Source organism: Muntiacus reevesi, chromosome 10 (assembly GCF_963930625.1).
Source record: "Muntiacus reevesi chromosome 10, mMunRee1.1, whole genome shotgun sequence".
NCBI classification, from domain to species: Eukaryota; Metazoa; Chordata; class Mammalia; order Artiodactyla; family Cervidae; genus Muntiacus; species Muntiacus reevesi.
The window spans coordinates 24,275,813-24,299,187 of record NC_089258.1 but is presented as its reverse complement, the minus strand read 5'-3'; the positions used below and the strand labels follow the sequence as shown (position 1 = coordinate 24,299,187).

Here is a 23,375-nt window from a genome sequence, read left to right as displayed (position 1 = left end):
TTGTGGGGAGAGGAGGAGAGGAAGGCAACACAGTCTAGCTCTATGGCACATTTAGAAGAGGAAATAAGATTAAAAAGCCTCACTCCACTGCTTGCCCAGATGAGAAAAAGGCACGACCCTAACACCCACTTATAAATATCTCATTATATTAAAAAAATAATAATATATTTCCAGGGCCCACCTGACTCTGCCACTGCTCAGAAAGGGTTCACCTTCACTAGTCGATATCAGGGTGCCCGGGATGGAGGTGGTAAGAAGAGGCAGATTGAGAAGAAGGAGATGCAGAAAAACAGAAAGGGATAAGCCCATGTGTCACTGGGGCCCTCTGAAATATCCAGAACAAATAAAAGGGAGGTTACCTGTCAGAGACAGAAGCCAGAGCTCTCCCAGTGGTTGTCTCACTCTTGCCCTCAGTGCCCAATGCTCTGGGGTGATCTGTCCTTTCAGACACCCCTGTGAGGTTTCAAGATCAGGATTCATCTTCCCCTCTCAGTCCCAGCCCATTCTGCTCGCCACTCAGCTTTTAAGGTCCTAACAGGGAGCAGTCCCCTCCCCAGGTAAGAAGCATGGGGAAAGCTGGAGGTCCTGCCTGGGAGGAGAGGATATTCTGGGGGGGAGGGGGGGGGAGCCCCTTTTGGGGTCCCCCTTCAGTCCCTGATCAGGTGGTAATCTCAAACCTCCCGCTCATTGGTGGAAATCTCAACCCCCCCGCCCCCCACCCCCGTTCACTGGTGGAAATCTCAAAGACGTAGGTGGAGCAGAGCAACAGTTTCTTGGCGTCTCGGTCACCATCTGGAGGATGGTGAAGCTCTCCAGGATGCTGTTCATCATATAGCACTCCGGCAGCTGCCACAATTTGTGCAGAAAATTCACCAGGTACTCCTTAGAAGGAAAGTTATGTCCAACCTATATAGCAGAGACTTGACTTTACTGACAAAGGCTCATATAATGAAGGCTATTGTTTTTTCAGTAGTCGTGTATGGATGTGGGAGTTGAGTATGGACTATAAATAAAGCTGAGCGCTGGAGAATTGATGCTTTTGAACTGTGGTGTTGAAGAAAACTCTTGAGAATCCCTTGGACTGCAAGGCGATCCAACCAGTTCATCCTAAAGGAAATCACTCCTGAATACTCATTGGAAGGATGGATGCTGAAGCTGACACTCCAATTCTCTGGCCACCTGATACGAAGAATTGACTCATTGGAAAAGACCCTGATGCTGGGAAAGACTGAAGACGGGAGGAGAAGGGGACAACAGAGGATGAGATGGTTGGATGGCATCACCGACTCAATGGAGATGAGTCTGAGTAAGTTCCGGGAGTTGGTGATGGACAGGGAGGCCTGGCGTGCTGCAGTCCTTGGGGTCGCTAAGAGTTAGACACTACTGAGCGACTGAACTGAACTGAACTCACACATGGGTGAGCGCAGCAGGCGGTACACGAATCTTCAGTCCTCCAGCTGGGCACGCTCGGTCTCCACCTTCTCTACCACCTGCTTGCCGAAGGAGCAGACCTTGGAGCAACAGGTGAGGGTCACGTTCTCCAGGCTCTCATATTGGCTGCTCACTCCACAGAAGCCACTGCTGCTGCCGCTGGCCCCCACCTCCTCACCACTCGGGCCCTGGTTCAAGTTGGCCCGAACTTGACCAGGAAGAAGATATGGGGGACCCCATGATCATACAGCTCCCGCAGACCACGCTTTTTCTCGTGGAATTTGTCGTAGATCTTCCAGACATCCACACTCTCGAGTGGGGGTGCTCCAGGGCTGGGGTAGTGCTGACTGATGTGTACAAAAGTTGCCTCTGGTAAGAGTCAGCTGCATCTGGTGGTTCCACAAAGGCCGAGAACTCCACCAGCTGCAACCGAGCAGTGGCCAGAGCCTGAGCCTGCCAGACTGGGGTGATGGGGCAGGCAGGGCAAAGCCAGAGGTGAGAGGGCTTGGGGGGCTCCTGCCCTAGAGAGAGAAGAACAAACGATAGAAATTGCTAACGTTCATTGACTCTGCCAAGCACTAGGTTTCAGGTCTGTATGCTCTTTTATATTAGCAATGCAGTATTTATAAAGTATGACTTGGAAAATAAGTTCTTTATAAAATATAATGAAAGTATTTCTTGAGTGCTTATTCAAAGGGCTTTGCTGTAATTACTCCACAGATCTGCACAATAACCACATGAGACAGCTATATTTTACCTTTCAGAAGTATTTCTAAGTTCCACACTTAAAAATTACTAAAGTTGGGTTCAGTACCACATTTGTGTGAATCCCGTATTTATGCTTTCCCTCCTATTATATCTCATAGATTTAGTATCTGATTTTGTCCTTCCTTGTAATACTTAGAAAATATATACATTTTCTAAGAATAGATTGAATTTTAAGTGAGATTGCTTTAGTATTTTTTTAAATGCTAATTGTCTCTTTGATGTTAAATAATTCTTCCTTTTCTATTGAATAGTTATTACCTCTAAAAAAATTAAAATTTAAAGAAAAAAAATAATTATTTAGGTCTAGAAATTTGCTGGATAGCTGATATCTCTTAAATTAGAAAATATGGTCCTAGATGACATCATTCCTTATAATTTTATCCTTTTCTGAGATACAGCATGAGGCCTCTTAGAAAAAGATAAGAATAATGTTCATTTACTCCTCATTTACTGTTACAGCTTGAAATGCTAACTGCATCTTTTTGGCTTCCAATTTGTATCTCCATGCTTGTCTTCCACCTTTCCCTTTCAGTTGGGTGAAAACTTGTAAGGCTACATGATTTTCCTTATTATTTTTGAGTAACAAAATGTTCTATGGTTATTATAACTGCCTATATGATCTCAATTTAGTTTAAAATGTTTCATTTATATAATAAGAAAATTTGTGAATTTCTCCTTCCCAGCCAAGTCCTGCTACAGGCTAGATTCTTTACTAATTGACAGTCTATCCTCTCAATTATTAATGGTATAATTTGTACTCTTACTAGTTAATATAAGTTACATATCAGTAGGTATTGTATTTCAGTAAATCAGTAAATATTGTATTTCTATCCTTTTTAATATTTATGGGTAAAAGGGAAAAAGTAGAGGCCGGGGGGGGGGGATTTCTTTATTAATGTTTCTAAATGGTGCTATTACCTTATCCAAGCTTACAAATTGTTTAAATCTTCAGTTCAGTTCAGTTCAGTCATGCAGTCATGTCTGACCCTTTGCCACCCTCTGAACTGTAGCACGCCGGAAGTCCCTGTCCATCACCAACTCCCGAAGTTTACTCAAACTCATGTGCATTGTGTTGGTGGTGCCATCCGACCATCTCATCCTCTGTTGTCCCCTTCTCCTCCTGCCTTCAACCTTTCCCAGCATCAGGGTCTTGTTTCCTAAATGAGGAACTTTATTGGTACTTTGGAGAACCTTTGCCCTCTTCAATACACACACACACTCACACACACACACACACACACACACACACACACACTGTCTTAATGTTGGCAAATCCAGTCCATTCCTGCATTGTTTACTCTTTTTTTATAGCCATACACTCAAAAAGCATCTTTCCCTTCTAATTCTTATATCACTCTTTAGACAGTCTGCGTGAGTGTCTCCCTCTCCTATATGATCCACAGCTGATCCATGAGGTCGACTCAAACATTCTCTTCTTGAGATATCTCTGTGAGTGAAGGTAGATCCCAAAGCAGCAGGCATTCTCTTTTGCTCTGCCACCAAAGCAGATAGACATCCTATAGATTTCCCAAGAAGGCTTAAAATACTAGTTCAGTATGCTTTTCCCAACTGCTCGGCAAGATATCAAGCTTTCCAAATAATTCCATTAAATTCTTTGAAAGAAGAGTGGCACTTACTGTACAATAGCAGATTTTGCAAAATAGATCTAGAAAAATTCTTTCAATTTTCAGACACATAGCACTGTAAATACTCACAAAAGGAAGTAATCTAATCCTCAGATATTTTTTGTTTTGCAGCCCTCAGAAAGGTCTGCCTCAAAAGTTGCTATGGTATTTGATATCTGTTCAATATTTGTATCTTATTTTGACATATCTTATTTTACATTTTGACACCCTATTGTGTTAACATAGGTCTAGTTGATTGCTCCATTTGGGAATTGTTAGGCAAGTCCAGATAAATAAAAACCAGGTGATTTACATCTCCTCTTTCTCTTCTGTATCAGTAAATGCCACATGCATTCATCTAGTTGTGAAGAAAATGACTTAGGATACAGTCTATATTTTTACTTAGGGCAATCCACCCTCACATATAATCCATCAGAAATTCTTATTCAGAATGCCTTAAAAAAAAAATGTAAGCATCTCCACTGCTTCCACCCTAGCCTTCTTTCATTGGCTAGATGACTACGGTGAACTTTTTATTGCCTACCTGCTTCCTTTCTTGGTACAACCCACCCTGTCCCCTTATGTCATCCATAATGGCCTTTAAATAGCTTAGATTATTTAATTTCTTTGTTTTAAAAACTTTGATGCATCCCATTGTCCTTGTGAGATAACATAAAAATAAAAATTAAACATGTCTTCTATGACAATAAAAGCCAGACTTTTAAAGATTTTAAACTTAAATGACAAGTATAATAATTTACAGCATGTTTAAATTGAAATTACATCTGATCACATTTCCCTTTTAAAAATATATAACCTTGGTGCTTACTGAGAACTCATAGATAAGGCTGACAATTAAATAATGTTTCAATAATTTAAGAAATGCTTAAGACACCAACTAAAGAGCAAACATGGATATAGATGGTTTCAAGATAGAATTCAAATGGTAGACATGTTAAGATTAGGTAACTCATAAACTACAAGAGGGAGGAAAATGTCAAGGATGAGTCATTGGTTTGTGCTTGGATGGTAGAAAGATTCACTGCAAGAAAAGAACCTGTTTGAAATTTACATTTATCAAGTTAATTTTGATGTTCCTAGGAGATTTCTAGATTGAGATGTGCACAAGATAAGAGAATGAGAGGCTTGTTATAGGTAGAGAGTTTTCAGTCATTAACAAACATTATTTTGAAATCTTAAGTGTACTGGATATGATAATTAAATGAAGTACAGTTGTCCTTCAATCCAAGATCATTTATAGTCAGCCCTCCCTATTATGCAGTTTCTCTGGATCTATGGCTGTATATAAGCAGATTCATGTGGTATCAGTTCAGTTAACTCACTCAGTCATGTCCACTCTTTGTGACCCCATTGACTGAAGGACACCAGGCTTCCCTGTCCTTCACCATTACCCAGAGCTTGCTCAAGCTCATGTCCATTGAGTCAGTATTACCATCTTGTCTTCTGTCATCCCCTTCTCCTCTCACCTTTAATCTTTCCCAGGATCAGGGTCTTTTCCAATGAGTCAGTTCTTCACATGAGGTGGCCAACGTATTGTAGTTTCAGCTTCAGCATCAGTCTTTTCAATGAATATTCAGGACTGATTTCCTTTAGGATTGACTGATTTGATCTCCTTACTGTCTAAGGGACTCTCGAGAGTCTTCTCCAACACCACAGTTCAAAAGCGTCAATTATTCAGCTTTCAGCTCTCTTTATGTTCCAACATGCCTATCCATACATGACTACTGGAAAAACCATAGCTTTGACTAGAAGGACCTTTGTTGGCAAAGTAATGTCTCTGGTTTTGAATATGCTGTCTAAGTTGGTCATAGCTTTTCTTCCAAGGAGTAAGTGTCTTCTAATTTCATGGCTGCAGTCACCATCTGCAGTGATTTTGGAGCCCAAGGAAAGGAAGTCTATCATGCTTTCCATTGTTTCCGCATCTATTTGCCAAGATGTGATGGAACCAGATGCCATGATCTTAGTTTTTTGAATGTTGAATTTTAAGCCAGCTTTTTCACTCTAGTCTTTCACTTTCATTAAGAGGCTCTTTAGTTCCTCTATGCTTTCTGTCATAAGGATGGTGTCATCTGCATATCTGAGGTTTTTGATATTTCTCCCTGAAATCTTGATTCCAGCTTGTGCTTCATGCAGTCTGGCCTTTTGCATGATGCACTCTGTATATAAGTTAAATAAACAAGGTGACAATATACAGTCTTGACATACTCCTTTCTCAATTTGAAAACAGTCCACTGTTCCATATCTGGTTCTAACTGGTTCTAATTCTTGACTTGTCTACAGATTTCTTAGGAGGCAGGTAAGGTGGTTTGGTATTCCCATCTCTTTAACAATTTTCTACAGTTTGTTGTAATCCACACAGCCAAAGACTTTGGCCAACTCAATAAAGCAGATTTTTTTTTCTTTCTGGAATTCTCTTGCTTTTTATATGATCTGATGAAAGTTGGCAATTTGATCTCTGGTTCCTCTGCCTTTTCTAAATCCAGCTGACACATCTGGAAGTTCTCAGTTCATGTATGTTGAAACCTAGCTTGGAGAATTTTGAGCATTACTTTGCTATTGTGTGAGATGAGTGCAACTATGTGGTAGTTTAAACCTTCTTTGGCATTGCCTTTCTTTGTGATTGGAATGAAAACTGACCTTTTCTAGTTTTGTGGCCACTGCTGAATTTTCCAAATTTGCTGGTATATTGAGTGCAACACTTTCACAGCATCATCTTTTAGGATTCAATTTAGCTCAGGTGGGTTTCCATCATCTCCACTAGCTTTGTTTGTAGTGATGTTGCCTAAGGCCCACTTGACTTTGTACTCCAGGATGTCTGTCTCTATGTGAGTGATCACACCGTTGTGGTTATCTGGGTCATGAAGACCTTTTTTGTATAGTTCTGTGTATTTTTGGCAACTCTTAATATATTCTGCTTCTGTTATGTCTATACCACTTCTGTCCTTTATTATAACCATCTTTACATGAAATGTTCTCTTTGTATCTCTAATTTTCTTGAAAAGATCTCTAGTCTTTCCCATTCCATTGTTTTTCTCTATTTCCTTGCATTGATCACTTAGGAAGGCTTTCTTTTATCTTTTTTAAGGCTTTTTTAACTCTCTCCTTGCTATTCAAAACGTTTTAAAAAAAAAGGCATTTCAAAAATGCTACATTCAGATAGTTATATCTCTCCTTTTCTCCTTTGCCTTTAGTTTTTCTTCTTTTCTCAGCTACTTGTAAGGCCTCTTCTGACAACCATTTTTCCTTTTTGCATTTCTTCTTCTTCTTGGGAATGGGTTCAATCACCACCTCCTGTATAATATTTCAAACCTCCACCCATAGTTCTTCAGGCACTCTATCTATCAGGTCTCGTCTCTCAAATCTACTTGTCACTTCTGTTGTATAATTGTAAGGGATTTGATTTAGGTCATACCTGAGTGGTCTAGTGGTTTTCCCTACTCTCCTTAAGGGTGAATTTTGCAATAAGGAGGTTATGATCTGAGGCACAGTTAGCTCCTGGTCTTGCTTTTGCTGACTGTATACTGTAAGTATTTATAGCTTGTCTGGGGAGTGTGTTATTTCCTCTGTTCTGTCTCACTGCAGCAAAGGTTTGAAATAGCAGACCAGTATTACAGCTCCTTTACAGCTCAGTTTTAGAAAGTACACCCTGTAGGCTTGAGGGCTGGCCCACCCCAAATGAGAGGCCTCAATGCATCTTGGCTTTCTGTTCTTATAAGTTTTGTCTCCTCCCTCTGAGCTTGCCATATGCAAATTGGACTAGCCAGGAAGGGAGTGTCTTTGTTTCACCTGAAGTTCTCACTTTGGTCTGTATATTTTCTTTTGTTTATTTTTCTCAGGCTTATCCCTTTCTTTTTCTTTTAGCCACTGCCATTTTGGACTCCTTTTTCCTATTTTAACTATCTAACATTTCCCCCTCAAGAAATGGGGAGTCAAATTCTTTGGGAATAGGGGCATGAGGTCTCTCTGGCTACTTTCTGCTGAGCTGGGATGGCGAGGGGCCTTGGACTTCACCCACTTGCCAATCTCAAGCCTCAGAGTTCTAATAGCAGTGTCCATCTAAGGGTGAGTGATATTTTCCATTGTCGGGTGTAGTTTTATATATCCTTGTTGAACTCGCACTTCATGTTGTAGCTTATTGACCTGTGCAGAGACAAAATGGGTTAGACAGTTGATAATACATGGACCAATCACAAGCAGCATCAATATGGTGATAACAGGGATTAGTAGGGGCATTAACCAACTCCAAATTCCCCCTCACCAGGAGAAGATCCCCCAAAGAGAGATTGTAGCCACCTTGGGAACTCTCCAACTTGTTCTTTGAGATCCTGTAGGATCTGAATGTTTTCTTGAGGACTGTGAGACTTTCTTTAACTTTAATTCTGTTCAGTTCAGTTGCTCAGTCATGTCCGACTCTTTGTGACCTCATGAATCTCAGCACGCCAGGCCTCCCTGTCCATCACCAAATCCCGGAGTTTCCTCAAACTCATTACCTTAACTTAGCTGGAGCTATTTACCCAGAAACAACACATCTCATTCAAGATTGCTCAAGTCCCTCCTTGTTTAGGGATCAGGAGATCTAGGGATCAGGAGGTCTATCTTCCTTCCTTTCCTTGGGAATGAAGTTGGAATGCTTTTTCTAGGTCTGGAAATCTCAAGGCGGGTGCTTGAGTTAAGGCTTGTTTTAGTGTAGCCTCTGCCTTCTTTTGAGGAGTTCCCCACATCAATGGGATTGAATCATCCTGCCCCTTCAAACTTTCATGTAAGGGCTGGGCAATTAGACCACAGCTGGGTATCCAGATTCTACAATACCCAGTTAGCCCGAGGAAAGTTTGCAATTCCTTGTGAGTCATGGGGAAGGACAACTTGAGGATTGCTTGTACTCATTCAGAGGACAGCCTCCTGGACCCACGAGTAATGTGAGCTCCCAGGCAAGTGACCTTTGCCTTGAACATCTGTGCCTTAGTATGGGAGACTTTATATCCCCTCTCTGCCAAAAAGTGTATTTTTTTTCCATTTATTTTTATTAGTTGGAGGCTAATTACTTTACAATATTGTAGTGGTTTTTGCCATACATTGACATGAATCAGCCATGGATTTACATGTGTTCCCCATTGCCAAAAAGTTTAGAACCTGAATTGCATGTTGTTGGACATTTTCTCATCTGAAGAGCAGATTAGTGGGTCATCTACATATTGTAATAATTTCCTATTAGGTCCCAGGTCCAAATCTAGGAGATCCAGGCTAAGAACCTGCCCAAAAGGTTGGGGCTATCTCTGAACCCCTGAGGTAAAAATGTCCAAATCATCTGTTGGTGTTTTGCTCTTGGAGCCTCCCACTTGAAGACAAAAAGATATTGGGATTCTTTAGCCAGTGATATGCTAAAGAATGCAGCCTTGAGATCCAGGGCTGTAAACCACTTGGCACTAGGCAGGATTTCTCTCAAGATTACATAGGGATTGGGTACTGTGGGGACTACAGCTTCATTTCTCATCTGGAGATCTTGAACCATTCACCAAGTCCCATCCTTTCTCTTTACAGGGAGGATTGGGGTGTTGCACAGCGAATTGGTGGGAACAAATAACTCACAGGCAAGGAATTTTTTTTATTAGAGGCTATAGTCCTTCCTGAGCTTCTTTTCTGAGGGGGGCGGGTATTGTTTCCTGTTTGGTAACTGAGTGGGATCTTGGAGGACAATGACAATTGGTTCAGCCTGGTGGGCTCATTCAGGAGTCCCCTGGTCTCACACCTGGGGGTTAATTTTGTCTTCCCATAGTTCTTGATCCCTCCCTATTGGAGAGGGTGTAATGAGTTCCTCAGTAGAAACCAGAAGTTGTAGGACCCTAAGGGCTGAAAAGCTTCCCATTACAAGGGTGGTCCCCAGTTAAGTGAGTATATCTCTTCCCAATAAAGTAGTAGGACACTCAGAGACCACCAGAAACTGGTGGGGAAATATTTGTCCATTCCAGCAGCAAAGAAATGCTCAGATGAATCTTTTTATAATTGTTTTTCCTGTAGCACCCAAAATGATACAGGTTTGGGAGGAGAAGGCTCCAGAGTAGGAGGTCAGGATAGAATAGGTAGCCCCTCTGTCAACCAAGAAATTCTCAGACCTACCTGCCAAATCCAGTGGCACCCATGGCTCCAGTCCCATGAAGGTTATCAGTGACAGGTGGGTTGGCTGGAGTGGGCCACTTCAGTCCTATTGAACCGTCCTGAGGGAAGGCTTGGTGCTTGACCTTGAGGCTCTTGGGTCCTGAGGGCAGCGTGCTGCCCTATGTCCCAATTGATGGCATTTGCAACAAGCCATTTTAGGAGACTTGTCACAGTTTGGACGCTGGCCCAATGTCCCACCTGTCTACAGATTAGGTGTTTGCCTCATGCTTTGTCCTTCAAAAACTCAGGGTTTGTTATAGAGCTTCACTGGAGGATGGCCAGCATCTTGGAATGCCTGTCTCTTTCCTTTTCTCCCTTTTCTGGGTCTTGGCTTCCCTCTCCTGTTCTCTGTTATAAAAGATATTGGTGGCTGTCTGAAGCATCTCATCTAAAGAGGCAGCAAGGTCCTGCTGCTGTAGCTATTGTAGCTTCACCTGATGTCTGATGCACATTGGGGCAGGAATTTGTCCTTTAAAATCACATGTCCCTCATAAGAGTCTAAGTCCAGATTGGTAAATTTTTGAAGGACCTCTTTCTTCTTTTGAAGAAAGGTAATGGAGTTCTTTTGGGCTCCTGTGTTATTGCTGAGACCCTGGCATAGTTGATTACTTTTAGCTGGGTTACTTTTAGCTGGGTTGCTTTTAGTCCTGCGTTTACAAGATCAGAAAATGATCCCTTTCCCAGATGTGCTCAGGGTCATTATAATTCCAATTAAGATCTGAGGAGGGGACCACAGTTTCCCCCACTGGCTATTTATCACTTGACATGTGTAGCCCCATAGCATACTTTTGAGTTTCATTTAAGACACCAGCATACTCAGGGTCTGATAAAATTTGACTAAATATGACCATGATGCCCTTCCATGTCAAGTCAAAGGCCAAGGTAATATGTTAGAATGTATCTATATATTTGCCTGGGTCATCTGTATAGCTTCCTAAGTCTTGTTTGGTCTGTCTTGGGATAAGGGCTTATGGACCCAGGTTGGTCTGAATTCTCCTCCAGTTTCAACTAAGGGACATACTGGAGTTGGCTTTTGTGGTTGGGGTACTCCCTGATATGGGAGCAGGTGGGATATGAGGAAGGAGCACCAGGCAAATCAGGAGCCATGGGAGGTGAGCGTTTATGGGGGCTTCCTTCTCTCGGTTGTCTGTGCCTAATATTATCTGCTTAGTAGGCTCACCTTTAGGGCATACAACAATCCCATACTTAAGACAGAGTTCCTTCATATCTCTTGGTCAGAAGAAAAGTTGGACATAGGGGATCTCTGTCGATTTCCTTTCTCTTTTGCAGCATAAGTCTAGCTGCAGGGTGGTACTGTATTTTAAACTCTCATCCTCAGGCCAGTGTTCTTTATCCCCAGAGGATACCATGGCCACACTGTGGCACAAAAGAATTTTAAGTGACTTCTCCTTAGAGTTAGAGGATTGAACAGCTTCCAGTTATCAAGGATGAATCTCAAGGGCATCTGTCGGGAAGTGGATTGGTTATTTCCCATCCAAAAGACAGTGATGACAGGGAGGAAAAGAAAAAAAGAAAAATCCGAATAGACTTCCTTCTATTTTTATGGGTGTACTTCCTTAGGGTTGAGTCTATCTGAAGCTTAGTCTACCTAGTACTGTTGCAACCTGAGAGCGGACATCCCCATGTCAGGGTGCAGATCCCCAGGCAGGTTGAGGCATGACAGCCTCCTGGAGATTGAATTTCTGGGCAGGTCAAAGCATGTCGACCTCCTGGGACCCCCAGATTGACAGATTCCTGAGCAGATTGAGGTGTGACAACCTCCTGGAGACCAGATCCCCAGGCAGGTCGAGACAGGTTGACCTCCTGGGACCCCCAGGCTGGAGTTGGGCATCCTCAAGGTTTCCAGCGTGACTAGTGCTGGGTAGGATTAAGGGGTTGTAGCCTTAACTCATTGCTGGTTTGTCCACTGCAGATGGGAATAGACATCATGATGTAAAGCAATCCAGGCCTGTGCCCTGAGACTGGGAATCTGGCGAAATAGGCATAAGCCTTATCCTCTCATTCCTCTGAGGGAATGTAAGTCACTGATTTCTTCCCCTAGTCCTCCAAAAGAGCAGTTTAGGGTGTTTCTAATGGTAAACATTTCATTGTCATAGACCCACTTTAGGTAATAACAGAAATAATGACAAAGGAGTGGGTTATCTGGTCCTATTAGGGGCATTAAGAGTATTTTAATAATAAACACAGTGGAGTGATATTGCCTACAAGTGGGCAGGGTCCTGGTTGTAGGAGTTAGTAAGTGGCTTAAGAACAAATTGGTAAGAGGCAACAGATCAGAGGTTCCATAAAAGTGGATGGAGATTTGATCTGGGGTATATATTTGTAACTTTAGGAGAAGGGTGGTAAGGGTTTGGACCTAAACGGCCTGCAGGGCTTACTTCCAAAGTGGCAAACATTATCCCTGGAAGCCCAATTGCCCTTGAAGGGGTGCCACAAACAGATGGATTTCTATAAGGCATTGTGTGTCTGTCACCCACCCTAGCGGGTTTACTGACAGATGTTGTTGTTGCACATGTTGTAGGAAACATGGAAGATGAAGGCTTGAACATCTAGAGGCCTTGGATATTATACAGTATTCCCCCCACCCCGCAAGGGCCAGCTATTTTCTGGTCGTCCCCCCAGAAGATTGTAGAGGCAACATTGTGGGCCTGGATGGGGCTCAAAAAAAGAGCAGGAAACAGGAATTAAGAGGGCAGGGCACAACTTTTGAAAAAATAACATAACCCAAGGGCATAACATAAACCAATTAAAATCAAATGGGCCCAAGATGGCAGACAAGTCAAATTCATCCAAACCTTGATCCTCAATCTTCAAGCTAAATGACACACCCAGAGGTGACTTGACAGTTCCAAGGTACTATCAAAAGACCAAGGAGTGGGTGGTTCCCCAATTGTTGGAGTGATCTTCCCACTCATTAGAATATGAAATCACCCAGGTCATAAAAAACCAACCACACTACATTTCATGGCTGCTACATATACCCTCTGTGATGGGACACACTCTGTGGACTGTGCCTCTCTCTGAATCCAAACAATCTACCTCTTACCTATCACTGTGTCTACCACTGAACGTTTTTGCAATGAGACATCAAAAACCTGAGCTTCATTAGGTCCTGAAATGAGGCACCATGGATTTTGACTAGGCTCAAGTCCCGATCAGACACGACGGAGTGACTAAGCATAGCACAGAGTCCCTGCCACATGGGTTTGAGTCCCAATCTTGGTGAACAGTTTCAAGCACAACTTTTGGAAATGGAAAGATGATGACCTGCCCTATACTCTGTAAACAGTGGCATAGATGGAGAAAGGAGATGGGAGGAAAAAACAGTGGGAAAAACATACGAAGGAACCCTTTTCATAACTTGTTGGAAAAATGTTTATACCTGACCTGTGCCCACGATTATCATTGGCCTGATCCTTGGCACAAAGGAGGTTAAGGACAGAAGAACCCTCACCTTCTTGGACAGCAGCTACTAGGTTGAAGCAGATAGTGGAGCCTTCAGGACACACTGGGGAGTAGCCCTGGCCAGAGTCCCTCAATTTCACCCACTGTCACATGCCTGTTCACAGGGAGTTCAAGGAAACAAGAAACAAGAGAGATTGTAAAGGAATTAAGATTTTGTTAGCCATAGGTCCTTCAAGCCATAGGGGCAAGGACCTCCTATCTTAACCAGAGGTCTTCTGGAATCTGAGACTGAGTTCATGAGCTTTCTGCCGAGTTTGTTTTTGTTGTCCCAGTTTCCAGCATGCTAGGCTTCTTGTCACTTCCTCTGCGCTCAGTTTCCTTTGCGTTCAGCTTCTACAGTGTGAACTTTCACTGAGTTGGGCTCTTGCTGTGCTTGGCCTCCATTTTACGGGGCCGAGTTGAGGTTGTTTCAGCCAATTAAATCTGAGAAATGGGACCCGATGTGTTGGGGGAGTGTGTGATTTCCTTGGTTCTGTCATGCTGCAGCAAAGGTTTGAAATGGCAGACCAGTGTTACAGCTCAGTTACAGCTCAGTTTTATTTGGCAAGCAAAGGAAAGTACATCCTCTAGCCTTGAGGGCAGGCCCACCCCAAATGAGAGGCTTCAATCCTTTCTGGTTTCCACTTTTTATAAATTTTGTCTCCTATCCCCTGAGCTTGCCTATGCAAATTGGGTTAGCCAGGAAGGGGACATGTTTGTTACCTGAAGTTCTCACTCCAGTCTGTGGATTTTCTTTTGTTCCATTTTTGCGGGATTTTCCCTTTCTTTGGAATTCTTTTTCCTATCCTAATTATCTAACAAACTGAACAACAACAACAACAACAACAACAAAAAATACATATAAATGGACCCTCACAGTTCAAACCCATGTCATTCAAGGTAAGTAACTACCTTGAAAATTTTATGTTGAGCTTTCAAGAAACCAAAGATATGATAGAATTTGAATTGGAGAGGGAAACTGTGAGCAATTTGGCAAACTCTTTGATTAATGAGGAAAAATTATAAATTTTAAATCAATAGATATCATAGATGAGAAAATTGCAGTGTAGATTGGGTGATTTTAGACAAAAGAACAATATCGTTAGGAACATTTTGAAAGTTAAAAATGAATATAACCTGTGGTGTCATAAGTATTTTATCTCTAATTTCCAAAATTGAATTATACTGAGTCAAATTAGTGAGAATTTCCTTATTAAAGGACTATAAAATTAAAGTTTTCAGGAGAGGACTAACAGCTTTCACTGTGACAAATTAGTATTTCCTAGGAACAATTTGAGGTTATAGGTGTGCTGCTCATAATAAAAAGTGAACAGTGTGGCATAGGGATAAGAATATTAGGTGATTTATTCTATTTCAAATGGAGTGTTTCCATAAATTTGCCTTAAAGTAAACACAAGGTTTTTACCTGAAGGAATGATGATGAAGCTAGCAGCTGTATCCTTGTCCAAAAACACAAAGCTTTGATGCCAAACACTTGCCCTCTGCACTCCAAAATGAATCTTGGAGACAGAGCTTTCAATGAATTAGAAAATGAATTACTTTGCCAGGTAAAGGGGGCTACATCAAGCTCAAGCCCTCAAAACTGTGTTCCTCCTGGGGAAGGAGGAACCATTGATAGCAATGGTTCAAAGGTGGAGTTGCTGATAAGAATCAGGGTGTGTGAAGGGCCTGAACTCTTTTAAACTGGCCATAGGTGGCCTCTTGAGATTCCTGAGGTTCCTTTAATGTGTGATGATGAACTATAGACTGAGATTCCTGATATTGTACAGGAGACAGGGATCAAGACCATCCCAAGAAAAAGAAATGCAAAAAGCAAAATGGTTGCCTGAGGAGGACTTACAAATAGCTGAGAAAAGAAAAGAAAAGGAAAAGGAAAAGAGAAAAGGAATGATATACCCATTTGAATTCAGAATTCCAAAGAATAGCAAGAAGAGATAAGAAAACCTTCCTCAGTGATCAGTGCAAATAAACAGAGGAAAACAACAGAATGGGAAAGACTAGAGATCTCTTCAAGAAAATTAGAAATACCAAGGGAACATTTCATGTGAAGACGGGATCAATAAAGGACAGAAATGGTATGGACCTAACAGAAGCAGAAAATATTAAGAAGAAGTGGCAAGAATACACAGAAGAACTGGATTAAAAAGATCTTTATGACCCAGATAATCGCGATGGTGTGATCACTCACCTAGAGCCAGATATCCTGGAACATGAAGTCAAGTGGGCCTTAGAAAGCATCAGTACGAACAAAGCTAGTGGATGTGATGGAATTCCAGTTGAGCTATTTCAAATCCTAAAAGATGATGCTGTGAAAGTGCTGCACTCAATATGCCAGCAAATTTGGAAAACTCAGCAGTGGCCACAGGACAGGAAAAGGTCAGTTTTCATTGCAATCCCAAAGAAAGGCAATGACAAAGAATGCTCAAACTGCTAGACAATTGTACTCATCTCACACACTAATAAAGTAATGCTCAAAATTCTCCAAGCCAGACTTCAACAATATGTGAACTGTGAACTTCCAGATGATCAAACTGCTTTTAGAAAAGGCAGAAGAACCAGAGATCAAATTGCCAACACCCATTGGATCATTGAAAAAGCAAGAGAGTTCCAGAAAAAAAAATCTATTTCTGCTTTATTGACTATGCCAAAGTCTTTGACTTTGTGGATTACAATAAACTGTGGAAAATTCTGAAAGAGATGGGAATACTAGACCACCTGACCTGCCTCTTGAGAAACCTGTATGCAGGTCAAGAAGCAACAATTAAAACTGGACATGGAAAAACAGACTGTTTCCAAATAGGGAAAGGAGTATGCCAAGGCTGTATATTGTCACTCTGCTTATTTAACTTATATGAAGAGTACATCATGAGAAACGCTGGGCTGGTTGAAGCACAAACTGGAATCAAGATTGATGGGAAAAGTATAAATAACCTCAGATATGCAGATGACACCACCCTATGGCAGAAAGTGATGAAGTAAAGAGCGTCTTGATGAAAGTGACTGAGGAGAGTGAAAAAGCTGGCTTAAAACTCAACATTCAAAAAACTAAGTTCATGGCATCCAGTCCCATCGCTTAATGGCAAATAGATGGAGAAACAGTGGAAACAGCAGCAGACTTTATTTTTTGGGGCTCCAAAATCACTGCAGATGGTGACTGCAGACATGAAATTAAAAGGCGCTTACTCCTTGGAAGAAAAACTATGACCAACCTAGACAGCATATTAAAAAGCAGGGACATTACTTTGCCAACAAAGTCCATCTAGTCAAGTCTATGGTTTTTCCAGTAGTCCTATATGGATGTGAAAGTTGGATTATAAAGAAAGCTGAACACTGAAGAATTGATGCTTTTGAACTGTGGTGTTGAAGAAGACACTTGAGAGTCCCTTGAACTGCAAGGAGATCCTTGCAGTCCATCCTAAAGGAGATCAGTCCTGAGCGTTCATTAGAAGGACTCATGTTGAAACTGAAATTTCAATACTTTGGCCACTTGATGTGAGGAACACATTGGAAAAGACCTTGATGCTGGGACAGATTGAAGACGGGAGAAGGGGAGGACAGGGGATGAGATGGTTGGATGGCAGCACCGACTCAGTGGACATGAGTTTGTGTAAACTCCGGGAGTTGGTGATGGACAGGGAGCCCTGTTGTGCTGCAGTCCATGGGGTCTCAAAGAGTCGGATACGACTGAGGGACTGAACTGAAGTAAACTGAACTAATGTGTGATGTTCTGTGGAACAAAGAATGCTAATATCTTCTATTTATTGGGGGGGGGGGGGACGTGGGGGTGGGTTTCAGTTCTGTAAAGAGCTCAAAGATATTATTAAATATATCCCTTGAGATGGAGCCAGAACACTGCCCTAAGGCTGCACTGTTGTTTCTTGGTTACTCCTCTCTTGTCTCTGCATCCCCTCCCTTCCCTGATGAGCAACTATTTCAAAGGCTTCCATGCCCAGGAGCCCCACAGCATCCTGGTCAGGTTTCAACTTCCTGAGCCTAATTGATAGATTTAGAAGCTTTAGAAACCCTAGTTGGTAGATTTAGTTTGTTTTTTGTTTTTGTTTTTGTATGTGTGTGTGTGTGTGTGTGTGTGTGTGTGCGCACAGATAAATTTAATTCCATAAGGTATGAAAAGAAGTATATGTTAATAAGAAACATAGTCTTAGTTATAATGCCAATAGAAATGATCAGCAATACAACATTTCCATTGTAATGAAAGAGGGTTAATAATTTTCTCATAATTTCATCTCTCACATAATGATTAATGTCCCAGATAAAATTTGATTATCACAGATTTGTCACGTGGTTACACATTTGGGCAAAGAAGAAAAGGACATATTTTCTCGTTTTTGTAACTTTTTTTTTTTAAGTTGGGTTGAAACTCACACAGCATAACCTTAACCAAAGAATTCAACAGTATTTATTACATTCATGAGTTTTTTCAACCACCATTTCTATCTGGTTCTAAAATATTTTCATTGCCTCAAAATAAAACCACATACATATTAAACTATTAATTCATTTTCCTCCCTTACCTGAGCCCCTAACAACTGACAACTCACTTTTCATCTCCAAATCTGTACAGACCCCTTGTTAAAATATGTAACATTGATTCTTTTTTTCATGGAATAATATTCCAATATGGAATAATATTCCACTACGTATATATACTATAGTTTGTTTATTTGTTCATCTATTGAAGGACATTTGGGTTGTTTCCATCTTTTACTACTGTGGATAGCACTGCTATGAATTCCCATGTGCAAATATTTAGTTTGTGTTTTTCAGATCTTAGGACTATATATTTAGGAGTGAGACTGCTGTGTCCTGTGGTAATTCTGTGTTTGAATTTTTGAGGAATTACAAAGCTTGCTTCTACAGTGACTGTAACCATTTTATACTTCCATCAGCAATATACTTTGAGCCAAGTATATATATATATATATATATATATATATATATATATATATATATATATATATTATTTTTTATATAATTTTTTAATTATTTTTTAATAATTTTTATTATTTTTAGTTATTATATATAAATATATATATTTACACATGCACATACATGCATCCTGGCCAAGATGTGTTTTTCAAAGTGTGAAATAGTATCTAACAACTTTGATTTACCTGTCCCTAATGACTAATGATGCTAAATATCCTATCCCATGCCTGTGGGCCTTTCTATATCTTCCTTAGAGAAATGTCTATTCAAGTCCTCTGCCCATATTTTAATTGGGTTGTTTATCTTTTTGTTGTTAAGAATAGGGCATCTTGTGTGTAGCCAACAAAGGAAGACATATGAAAGAAAGTGAAATGTTATTATCTAAGTAAAGGCAAATGGATTTTAACAACCAAAAATATGTGTGTCATAATACAATGGAGCAAGACTCTATGGTCTGTCCACAAGTCCTCTGCCTGCATTTTGTTTGTGGGAAAACTTTCACTAAGGAATAAGTTTAATTAGAGAAGTGAGAACATGAAGAAACAAAAGAAAACAGTCACAGGAAACCAATAAATAACAGTTTAATCATTAAGCATAGGCAAGGACCTTTAACTCCTTCTCATGGACTATAGATAATATTCTGAACCATATCCTGTGAGCTGTCATATAGATACTGAAACCCCAAGCATGTGGAAGAAGTTGACTACGTGGTGACAAGGCTGTAGCCATGGCATAAGCTGCCACAATTCCAAGAACTGGCCTCAGGGGAATAGGAAAAGTTGATCCATGGAACTGAAGATTAACTACTTAAAATAGTCAAGATGCCACTGGTCAGACTTGTTGTTTAGTCACTAAGCTGTGTCTGACTCTGCAACTCCATGAATTGCAGCACACCAGGCTTCTGTGGACTTCACTATCTCCCAGATTTGCTCAAACTAATGTCCATTGAGTCAGCAATGCTATCCAACCATCTCATCCTCTGTCGTCCCCTTCTCTTCCACTCAGTCTTTCCCAGCATCAGGGTCTTTTCCAAGGACTTAGCTCTTTGCACTAGGTGGCCAAAGTACCAGAGCTTCAGCTTCAGCATCTATCCATCCAATCAATATTCAGGGTTGATTTCCTTTAATATTGACTGGTTTGGACTCCTTGCTGTCCAAGGGCTCTCAAGAGGTTTCTCCAACACCACAGTCCAAAAGCATCAATTCTTCTGTACACAGTCTTCTTTACAGTCCAACTCTCACATCCATACATGACTACTGGCCAAACCATAGCTCTGACTATACAGACCTTTGATGGCAAAGTGATGTCTCTGCTTTTTAACACCCTGTCTAGGTTTTTAATAGCTATTCTTCCAAGAAACAAGTGTCTCTTAATTTTGTGGCTGCAGTCACCATCCGTGTTGATTTCAGAGACCAAGAAAATGAAATATGACACTTTTTCCACATTTCCCCCATTTTTGCCATGAAGTGATAGGACTGGATGCCATGATCCTAGATTTTGATTATTGAGTTTTAAACCAGATTTTTCTTTTTTGGGGAGGAGTGTCTCCAAAAATTTTATTATTATTATTTTTCATTTATTTTTATTAGTTGGAGGCTAATTACTTTACAATATTGTAGTGATTTTTGCATACATTGACATGAATCAGCCATGGATTTACATGTGTTCCCCATCCCGATCCCCCCTCCCACCTCCCTCTCCATCCCATCTCTCTGGGTCTTCCCAGTGCACCAGCCCTGAACATTTGTCTCATGCATCCAACCTGGGCTGGTGATCTGTTTCACCCTTGATAGTATACTTGTTTCAATGCTGTTCTCTCAGAACATCCCACCCTCGCCTTCTCCCACAGAGTCCCAAAGTCTGTTCTGTAAATCTGTGTCTTTTTTATTGTTTTGCATATAGGGTTACCGCTACCATCTTTCTAAATTCCATATATATGCGTTAGTATACTGCATTGGTCTTTATCTTTCTGGCTTACTTCACTCTGTATAATGGGCTCCAGTTTCATCCATCTCATTAGAACTGATTCAAATGAATTTTTTTTAATGGCTGGGTAATATTCCATAGTGTATATGTGCCATAGCTTCCTTATCCATTCATCTGCTGATGGGCATCTAGGTTGCTTCCATGTCCTGGCTGTTATAAACAGTGCTGCGATGAACATTGTGGTACACGTGTCTCTTTCAGATCTAGTTTCCTCAGTGTGTATGCCCAGGAGTGGGATTGCTGGGTCATATGGCAATTCTATTTCCAGTTTTTTAAGGAATCTCCACACTGTTCTCCATACTGGCTGTACCAGTTTGCATTCCCACCAACAGTGTAAATAGTAACCTTTTCTCCACACCCTCTCCAGCATTTATTGCTTGTAGACTTTTGGATAGCAGCCATCCTGACTGGCGTGTAATAATACCTCATTGTGGTTTTAATTTGCATTTCTCTGATAATGAGTGATGTTGAGCATCTTTTCATGTGTTTGTTAGCCATCTGTATGTCTTCTTTGGAGAAATGTCTGTTTAGTTCTTTGGCCGATTTTTTGATTGGGTCATTTAATTTTCTGGAATTGAGCTGCAGGAGTTGCTTGTATATTTTTTCAGATCAATCCTTTGTCTGTTGCTTTGTTTGCTATTATTTTCTCCCAATCTGAGGGCTGTCTTTTCACCTTGCTTATAGTTTCCTTTGTTCTGCAAAAGCTTTTAAGTTTCATTTGGTCCCATTTGTTTATTTTTGCTTTTATTTCCAGTATTCTGGGAGGTGGGTCATAGAGGATCCCGCTGTGATTTATGTCGGAGAGTATTTTGCCTATGTTCTCCTCTAGGTCTTATATTTACATCTTTAATCCATTTTGAGTTTATTTTTGTGCGCCTTCATCTAGGAGATTCTTTCACTTTCATCAACAGGCTTTTATTTCCTCTTCACTTTCTTCTGTTAAAGTGGTATTATCTGCATATCTGAAGTTGTTGATACTTTCCCCTGAAATCTTGATTCCAGCTTGTGATTCATCCAGCCTGGCATTTCATATGATATATTCTGTATGTAAATTAAATAAATAGGGTGACAATATACAGCCTTGACAAGCTCCTTTCCAATTTTCAACCAATCCATTGTTCCACGTCCAGTTACGACTGTTGTTTCTTATCCTGCATACAGATTTCTCAGAAGGCAGATAAGGTGATCTGATATTCCTGTTTTATTAAGGATGTTTCACAGTTTGTTGTGATCCACACAGTGAAAGGCTTTAGCATAGTCAATGAAACAGAAGTAGATTTATTTTTGGAATTTCATTGATTTTTCTGTTATCCAACATATGTTGACAATTTGGTCACTGGTTAGCAAAAAGGCAAAGGAGAAAAGGAAAGATATGACCACCTGAACTCAGAGTTCCAAAGAATATCAAGAAGAGATAAGAAAGACTTCCTCTTTGATCAATGCAAAGAAATAGAGGAAAGCAATAGTATGGGAAAGCCTAGAGAGCTCTTCAAGAAATTTAGAGATACCAAGGGAACATTTGATGCAAAGATAGGCATCATAAAGGACAGAAATGGTATGGATGTAACAGAAGCAGAAGATAAAAAGAAGAGGTGGCAAGAGTACACAGAAGAACTATACAAATAAGATCTTAATGACCCAGATAACCACAATGGTATGATCACTCACCTAGAGCCAGAAACCCTGGAATGTGAAACCAAGTGGGCCTTAGGAAGCATCACTATGAACAAAGCTAGTGGAGGTGATGGAATTCCAGTTGAGAGATCTCAAATCCTAAAAGATGATGCTGTGAAAGTGTTACATTCAGTATACCAGCAAGTTTGGAAAACTCAGCAGTGACCACAGGAGTGGAAAAGGTCAGTTTTCACTCCAGTCCCAAAGAAAGGCAATAACAAAAAATGTTCAAACTAACACACAATTGTGCTCATTTCAGATGTTAACAAAGTAATGCTCAAAATTCTCCAAGCTAATCTTCAGCAGTATGTGGTTTGAGAACTTTGAGATGTTCAAGCTGTATTTAGAAAAGGCAGAGGAACAAGAGATCAAATTGCCAACACGATCATAGAAAAAACAAGAGAATTCCATAAAAACATCTACTTCTGCTTCATTGAATGCACTAAAGCCTTTGACTGTGTTTATCACAACAAACTTTGGAAAATTCTTAAAGAGATGGAAACACTAAACCACCTTACCTGCCTTCTGAGAAATCTGCATACAAGTCAAGAAGCATCAGTTAGAACCAAACATGGAACAATGGACTGGTTCCAAGTTGGGAAAGGAGTATGTCAAGGCTGTATATTGTCACCCTGCTTATTCAACTTATATGTAGAGTACCTCATGCAAAATGCCAGACAGAATGAAGCACAAGCTGGAATCAAGATTGCTGGGAGAAATATCAATAACCTCAGATATGCAGATGACACCACCCATATGGCAGAAAGTGAAGAGAAACTATAGAGCCTCTTGATAAAGTTGAAATAGGAGAATGAAAAAGCTGGCTTAAAACTCAAAATTAAAAAAAGTAAGATCATGGCACCCAGTCCCATCACTTCATGGCAAATAGATGAGGAAACAATGAAACAGTGACAGACTTTCTTTTCTTGGGCTCCAAAATCACTACAGATGGTGACTGAAGCCATGAAATTAAGATACTTGTCTTTGGAAGAAAATCTTTGACAAACCTAGACAGCATATTGAAAAAGCAGAGACATTACTCGCCAACAAAGGTCTGTATAGTCAAAGCTATACTTTTCCTAGTAGTCATGTATGGATGTGGTAACTGGACCCTAGAGATGGCTGAGTGCTGAAGAATTGATGCTTTCAAACTGTGGTGTTGAAGAAGACTCTTGAGAGTCCCTTGGATTGCAAGATCAAGGCAGTCAATCCTAAAGGCAATTAATCCTGAATCTTCATTGGAGGGGCTGATGCTGATGATGAAACTCTAATACTTTGGCCACC

General features: G+C 40.7%; 1 pseudogene; it reads right to left on the bottom strand.

The window, feature by feature from the left end:
• Nucleotides 1-658: 658 nt before the first annotated feature.
• LOC136176317 (transcriptional enhancer factor TEF-4-like) overlaps nucleotides 659-23,375 on the bottom strand; it is a 31,868-nt pseudogene continuing 9,151 nt past the window's right edge.